The sequence below is a fragment of the Quercus suber genome, unplaced genomic scaffold, assembly GCF_002906115.3.
Source record: "Quercus suber isolate HL8 unplaced genomic scaffold, Cork oak 2.0 scaffold_41, whole genome shotgun sequence".
Classification (NCBI taxonomy): domain Eukaryota; kingdom Viridiplantae; phylum Streptophyta; class Magnoliopsida; order Fagales; family Fagaceae; genus Quercus; species Quercus suber.
In genome coordinates this window covers 790514-799633 of record NW_027069506.1, presented here as the reverse complement: position 1 = coordinate 799633, position 9120 = coordinate 790514, and positions in this window count along the sequence as shown.

Sequence of the window (9120 nt, the reverse complement as noted above, 5' to 3'; positions counted from 1 at the left end):
GATCAGACAGATACGTCAACACACTATCATCAAAGAGAGGCGCAAGCCCTTTTTTGCGGGACTTGGAAATTCCCGACCTAGTGGTGGATGACTCTACCGCATTCTTCCCTTTGTCCACCACACCTTCCTCCGCATTGTCCGCCACAAACTCAGTACTGTTATCATTATCTGGCTAATTCTCAATATCCACATGCGACTTAGAAAAGCTACCCGTGGCTGTATCCTTCCCCACTACAATAGCTAATTCATCGTACATCTCAATCTTTTTGTTCAGATACTCTGCATGCTTCCGATGCGCCTGTAAGGGAGAAAGGAACGTATAATAACAATGCAATAATCACTTCACTCATAAATTCAATATTCAATTCAATATAGATGCCATTAGATGATTTAGGTCAATGATAAACAAAAAAATCTGTTAGGGAACAGGAGACATAACCCATGATTTTGAAGATAAGTACAACAGAAAATACAATGTACAAATGCTAAGACCAGATTTGTCAATAGATCCGCACATGACAGTTATATTTGAATATTTGTAAAAGCAATGGAATCCTAAAAAGAATGACACTATAAATTTCATATAAAGGGGGTACTTGAGCAGCCTTGTCTTGTTCTCAATTCATAGATTATAAAAGCCAAAAATATATATTATCATTTATATTAAGAAAATATAGTTGGAAGCCATACCATGACTCCTTGATATGTCTTCGTATCGCATGTTATCATTTTTAAGTTATCGTCCTAGCCGAAACCACACTTCTTCCTAATAGTTTGAATAGTGGTCCACATAGTCCTCAGAGTCCTCAGCCGATTCTCTACATAAGAGGGGTGGCACTCGACCCCAAATTAAGCAAATATCTCCTTCGCTACAAAAGCAAAGGAGCCGGCCTTGAAAGTGTTAGAAGGCTTGTTGCCCTTCGCAGCCTCCTCGACAAGTAGCCTAATTAGAGTCATGTGCATGGGGGGCAGCCACCTGAACTGCTTAGTACCGTCCACCTTCTCTTTTCCCTTCAACATTACTACATATGAAAATTGTATAGTGAGAGTAGCATTTAAAAATGAGAGTAGCATTTAGTAATTACGCTTGGAATATGAACAACAAATCAAACACACATATAACCACGCTTATAGATGTGCACAACAGAATGAAACATGCTAACACTGGAAATAACAATGTAATGCTGGAAATACTTTTTAATGCTGAAAATACTTTTTCCTTTCACCATCAAAAGTCTATAGTAAATACATTGTCCTTACAGAAAAAAAAAATACAACACATATTACAATCATAGAAATCTAAATAAAGTACTACTCTCCACTCCTAGTATAATCAAACCACATAGATTGGCATATCTGATCTCTCTTAGCATTCCACACTCTACTGTCTTCAATGGAGTCCCGACGTGACTGTGTTTCTTGTTGGGGGCCACTAGACTTTACTTGGTTCATTGCAGCTTCCATAATATGGTCATTTGGTTCAACCCCCATAATGTGATTATGAATCACACAACATGCTAACACTACTTTCACTTGGGTTTTAAAAGACCAAAATGGTTCTGCATCCAACACTCAAAAACGTTTCTTCAACACTCCAAACCCTCGCTCAATGGTAGTTCTCAATGAAGAATGTCAGAAGTTGAATAATTCTTGCTCATTCTCAAAAGGACGATCACTAAACTCTTTCAAGTGATATCACACACTCCGATAAGATGACAAAATTCTATTTTTATTACCATACTCAGCATCACCAAGATAATAATTACCTACATATATTCAAAAATAAAACCAAATCACTACTATGCTTAGGAAAATGCACAATATTTATTAAACTAATAAACCAAAAAGGTGAAGTAATCCTATAATACCTTCGGGAATTGAAAATCCCCTGGCCTAGCAAATGCATCATTTAACACACATGAATCATGTGCACTACCTTCCTATCTAGCCAATACATAAGTGAACTTTAAGTCAAAACTAATGGCAGCTAACACATTTTGTGTGGTTCCATCTTTGCGACCACGAAACCTTCCTTGTATTTCAGGTGGCACAGATGCACGAACATGTGTACCATCGATTGCTCCAACATAATCCTAATTTTCGACTGACATAATGGTTTAAAATTACACAAATCTTCACAATTTACAAAAATACACAAGTCGCAATATTTACCTTAAAATATGAGTAGAACCTTCTGCTATTCCTTATCTCTAGGGGTGTATCTTTGCTAGGCAGTTTTATTAGAACTCTATATAATTTTTGGACCCCCCAAGGACGACCTTGAAGTATCTATGAACAGTCTCAGTCGATTTATGGAACCGACTACCAATTACACGGAACCTCACATTGACCAATAATGTGATAGAAAATTGGCACTTGCTCCGTAACAGACATGTGAATAGTCGGGCGTTCGTGCTCCCCCTCAGTGAGGATGTGGCATAAGTGGTGAAAAGCTATAGGCTTTATCCTAATTTGACTCACACAATGTCTCTCACTTTCATGCAGAATACTATTTATGTAATGCTCTCTCTCGGCTGCATGATTAACATAAGGCGCCCTAGGCAGTCATCTACGCCACAATTTCCTTAACAATGCAACCCCCACAAGGAGGACAGATGCAACTGAGGCAAGAATTGCGGCTTTGGTTTTTCTCTTCATCTAAAAAATCACAAACACTGTGGCCTAAGAGGTACGTAAACAAGCATGCTATTGATTACACAGTATATATAAACAGCCATAAACAGAAAACAGCAGAGCACAATTATATACTAACACAACACGTGTGATCTCTAATACAATTAGTATATACAGCCATAAATTTCATAACAAGCCCAGTTCAAGATCAAGGGAAAAGACACAACCACTGTGGCAGTGTGTCCACAGTATTCACAAGGTGCCAAATACATTCACCAATAGAACACAAAATTTATATCAACACAGCATTCACATTGATATCAACCAACACAACACAAAATTTATATCAACATTTATGCACATATATTTATGTATAATTGTAATACCAACAAAAGTTAATCTCTTAAATCAATAATTAAATAAACAATGGATAATTATAAAATGTAAATAAATAAATATATATGTATTTAAATAAATAATTGTATAAATAAATAAATATATATATATATAGATCAGATCCGAGATATCAACTTGGGCATTTGGGTTGTTTATGGGTTTGAGGGGATGTGGATCGGCTTTTGTAGAGGGTGGGTCGGAGGTGTGTGGATTGGAGGTGAGGTGAGATGAGGTTGTTAGGTTAAAATGGAGGGTGGATCGGACGAAATGGAGGGTGGATTGGATGGAAAAGGTGAGTGTCGAAGGTTGATTTGTACAAGTGGGTGGAGGAAACTCACTGTGGGTCGTCGGACTAGAGGACTGGATCGTCGGACTCTGGGTATGTGTGGGAGTGTAGTGCGTGTGAGAAGCAAAAATTGATTTGTGGGAGTGTAGTGCGTCCAGTGCTGTCTTGCTCTGTGGAGCTTGTGAACTGAGCTTGGGAGTGTAATGCATGTGAGGAGCAGAGTGTGTGAGGGGTGTAATTGCTTTGAAGGTAAAATAAAACCTGCATTGGTTTTATGGGCCGAGATGTGTATTTTACGGTCAATGCGGAAATTATTTCCGTTTGAACCAATTTTCAGTGCTTACCAAACACATAGAGGGGTGTAAAATGATTTCCTAAAACTCATTTCAGCCAAAACAAACACAGCCTAAATCTTTGTGTTTTTGTGATAATATTTTTTGGTGATTAATTAAAATTTTTAACTAATTTTTTTAATTCACATAAGATGAGATTAAGACCCAATACACACATAATCAATTAAAAAAAAAAAAAAAAAACCCACCACCTATCCTTGTATGCAGGATGGTAGCTCTTCATACACAAAATGCTTATGTGGAGTTTGGTAGAGGGGAATCTACATTACTCCTAGCATCCAGATTCCTAAGAATGTGATTCCTTGCAATCTAGATACCTAGAAATGTAGCTATTCTTATGTTTGGTTTCATTGGGAATCTCTTAAAATTCTTAAGAATGTGAGATGATAATGTTTGGTTTATTCCCAGAAATCTTAAATGAATTATTTATTTTTCCCATTCTATCCTTAGATTTGAATGTGAACTACCAAGTCCTTTAAAAAAAATATTCCTCTAAATAAATAATGAAAAAAAAATATAAATTATTAATAATTTGTTGAGCAACACACACACAACAGCAAAACTGAATACCTAGCAATAACGGAGGGTCCCTTTCAAACTTTTTTTTTCCCACAATGAACGGAGGGACCCCTTCAAACTTTTTTTTTTCCCCACAATAATTTGTTGAGCAACACACACACAATAGCAAAAGTGAATACTTGGCAATAACGGAGGGTCCCCTTCAAACTTTCTTTTTTTCCCATAGGTGAAATCTAAATATAACTTTGTTAAAGAAAATATAAACAGAATTGTCTATTCTGTTTATGTTATTTTGGTGGGAAAGATTAAGATAAGGGAAATGATATTAATAATTTGTTTTATATTTTATCTTAATTGCTTAAATGATAAGGAAAAATGGTTAAAATTTTCAATTTATAAAAAATACAATTTCCTTTAAACTTGGGAATCTAGATACCTACCTATTTTAAAGGGACTCCACATTCCTATTAAGAGGGGTTTAAAAGGGGAATCCAGATTCTCCTGACATCTGATTCCCTGGCGTGATTTGCAACTAAACATAAGAATCTTTAAACATTCCTGAGAATTCTAAAACATTACCTCGTACCAAACGCCACATTAGAGGTTTAGGGGAGGGGTTCAACAGTTCATGCATCATTACATTAATGTAAATACAAAATAAAATAAAATATTATAAAAAGAAGAATAAGCTCTATGATGTACCTTGATAATAGGGGAGGCGTTACTAAAGCTTCAGGGGGTTCAAATGAACCCCCTAACTTGATTAAAAAAAATGTATAAAATACTATTTGTAGGGTCTAGTTTCTCTACGTAAACCCAAAGACAATTAATTTGTAGAGTATGGGTTGAAGAACTAGAGTGGACAAGGGAGTTTTCAGCCAAAGATTATCACTTCTTCTCTTATTTATTGATCAGTTTCGCCCACATTCCATGCCCCGTTTCATACCCTCTCCCTCTATTATATAGCCACTCTCACTCTCATCCCTACCGTCCACGTGCTCCCCATCCGTGGACGTGCTCAAGTACCTGTCACGTCAGGCAGCTGCTTTTCATCTCTGTGTGAGTGGAACATAAATGCGGCCAGAAAAGCTGTTGCAATGCATTGAATACGGTGGCAGCAGCCTTTCCCTCAGATATTTCTTCATCCTTATCGTTTTTGAGTGTGCTTTGAGCTTATCTTGATCAGGTGGGCTCCTCGGACGATCAACCAGGCTTTTCTCCGGCTCAATTAGTCTCCGCTATCATACCAGGGTAAAACATCCTCCTCGGACAGGAGATGTCCTCCTCGGACTGGAGACATCCTCCTCGGAAAGCGATGATCCTCTGCCCAGAGGATTCCGCTCCAATCTGGACCTCACATTCTACTCATCCTTCTCTTCGGATGTGAAACAGTTCTCTCGTGGGTGTTCGGCCCGTTAATTTGGGCCTGATCCTTTTATCCCCCACACTATTTTATTAGTAAACAATTTTTTGCACACTTTGAAATAAATAAGTTCAATCCAAAACTAAAAAACACAAATCAGTACATCCCAAAACCAACTAATAACATAAATCACATATCTCTCTCTTTATCATGAATCTCTTTTCTCTATCCGACTATTGATACTTTAAGAGTAAATAATTAGTGTTTGTGAGTTGTAAATGTATCTCTTTTTATTATAAATTTATATATTATTTGCGTAAGTGTATGTCTGATGCCGATTGTGTGCGTTATTCATTTATTTATTTTTGTTATAATATTATTTGTGTGAATATGAGCGTGTATAATATAAATATAATATAACTTTATATAATTTAATAATTAAGAAATATAGAGGATTTGTTACATGTGTGTGTATTATTATCATATTATAATAACATTTTGTTATGACATTAGTGATTAAAAAAAATAGGAAAGTTAGTGATTCTTCAAACATTTGATTAATTAAGTAGACACATAGTTATCTAAAAAAAAAAATGTAGACACATGTATTATTTATATATGTATGGATGGGTGTGGTTCTTTGAGTTAATAATTAATATAATGCAAGTGGGTTGAGTTTTGTCATTCAATTTAAAATATTTTTATATAAATAATGACAATTGCATAATAATACAAAATGGTATACAAAATTTAAAAAATAAAATGGTTACAACCACTCGCGCTGGAGGTAAGCCAAACCCCATTTTTAGAACCTTCACCGGTCAATTTTTTTCATGGGTAAACACATTTGTATTGGCTCAATTATGGCTATCGATCCTATGTGAATATAGTAAATTTATCACATATTGATTCACATTCAGGTATGAAGCTATTGTTTGACTTTTGGGGCCAATGTCCCCAATTTTTTTTTTTTTAAATTTTAAAAATACTAATTGTAGGGATAAAAGCTCAAATTTGTATATTGGGTCTTGGACCTTATCTGAAAACGTGGGTGTGTCTGAGGAGGGGTAAGTGATTGAGAAAGATCCCAAGTTTAATGTCTCACGAAGAAGGAACAGATGGAGAACAATCCGAGGAGTAATTCCTTCTCGAACATGACAACTACAGTTTGAATCTATAGTCCAGCAACGTAGGTGACCTATCAGGAGGTTTACACGATAAAGATGAGTTTCATACATGTATTGGAGCGATTAGAACTCAGAAATATCTAAATGAAAAGCTGCTACAACCGCATTAAATGCACTGCAGCTACTTTTCTGGCTGCATTTATGTGGAGAAGACCCTTGAATAGTGCAATTTCAAATATCACAACTCACAGAAAGCCAGAGAAAGTGTCTGATGGGACAGACACTCAAGTGAAAGTTTAGATGATTAACAAGTGTAAGATCAGGATGACTTGAGAGGAACTATATAATGTGAGAAATCTTCCACGAGAGGGGGATCAAAGAAAAAGGAGAAAAGAAACACTGTAGCAATTAAAGTTGTAATTATAAACAATGATATTGATTTATACACTGAATGATCTCCTCGGACAGTGAATCTATTCAATCCAGAGATTCTTGTTCTTGCTTAATCATCTTCTAAATCCACACTAGCCGTTATTAACTTCATTAGGGCCTAGCTCTTTAACCCATTCTCTACAAATTTATTGTATTGGGCTCATTGGGCCATCACCCAATTCTTCTTTGGGCTTGGACCCTAAATTGTGACCCTACACTAACATATATATATATATATACATTTATTAATTTTAGCAATTTAGTTCAATAAAATTACGTTTGCCCCATTTTAAAAATATCATTCATTCTTTTAAAGGATATAAGAAAAACTATAGATCTAAAATCTAAAACAAAATTAATTAATCCAAAAAAGTTAACCCAACTACAAAAATTACCAATAGTAAAGCTAAAAAAATAAAGTCTAGTCAACCAATCTAAAGCAAAACAAACTACCAGCCCCTTAAAAAAATTTTAACAAAGTAATTTTGTCCTTACCCAACAGTTGACAAACACCAAGTTCTCTTTTCATAAATAATATATTGCATTGTAATGTATTAAGAGACAATAATTTTGTGTTTGTGTTTGTTGATGGATTGTTAATACTAGATAAATGCTTATTTAAATTTCATAATATTATTATTCTTATTATTTATACTTTCACACCCTAACTACAAGTCTTGGCTCCATTTTTGTTCACATTAACTATTGATCATTGTATGAGTAGCTTCTTGGTTGATTTTGAGTCTCACTAATTACAAATTATGAAGCTACCGTTATTTTGATTTCGAACTGTAAGTACATGTAAATAAATAATAAAAAAATGTTGTAATTAATATTAAATGTATCCTAATATGAATTTTCAAGTATTGATTTTGTTTTAAATTTACTATATTTTTTATATTTTTCAATGAAAAAAAAAAAAGGATTTATCCTTTGGCCCTCGAAGATGAAATCCTGCTTATGTCACTGAAAGGAGGCTCTCATCATCATTTGTCACGTCCACAGCTGCAAAAATATTCGTTTTGTTTAACTTCTACATAAAAATTAGTTTTGAAAAATTCTCTAAATGACGTTGCATTAGGTAAATATTGGGAGAGGGTACCACATGCTAGGATGTTTAGAAAAATTCTCTCAAGCTAAAAACTTATTCTCTTTTCATTGCATAATATTGAAAGAGTAAACATTTTATTTATTTATTTTCAAGGGTAAAAGATTATTTTATCTCTAAATTTTACCAAAACTTTGTTTTTTGTTCCTAAACTTTAAAAAGTTATTTCTTCACCCTTAAACTTTGTAAAAAGTTTTTGTAAAAGTTTAGAGACAAAAATAGAGCTGAAAAAACACTTCCTTCAATAGTTTAAGGATTAAAACAAACTTTTTGATTAAGTTGGACATAAATTAAAATACTTTTGATAGTTTAGGGGCGAAAAACAAACTTTAATAGTTTAAAATTTTTTCTTTAAAACGAACTTTTTAAAGCTTAAGGACCAAAATAATAACTTACCCTGTTTTCAATATTAACTTGTAACTGAAATGAAATAGAGAAGGAAATAAAATAGAGATTCCCATTTTTCACACTCATGTTACGATTTATACCCAAAATGCATGACTATAACATACAACATCCACTCCAACTGTATACACGTTCTATTACACAATATTACTTAAATAAAATTACTATAAAGCAAATTAACAGGCAGAATAAAATGAAAATAGTGTACATAGTCAACCTTTTGCAACATGACAAAATTATGTGCAGAAGCATAGGTAAAGACTTTAATAATCTCAGCAGAAATAGCAAATCCCCAAGCAGTAAAGACAACTAAGAGTCATGGCCCATTCAAACTGCAAGCCTTGTTAACATGGACATGACTGATTTCAACTTCAAGCCTTTCTTCCAAACATGGTTCCAGTCATGAGGGCTGTCCTCTCTTCAAATTCCATCTTTGACCCAATTCTCCTATGCCACAAGCTTGCATCATCAACAACATTTTTTAAACTGATTACATC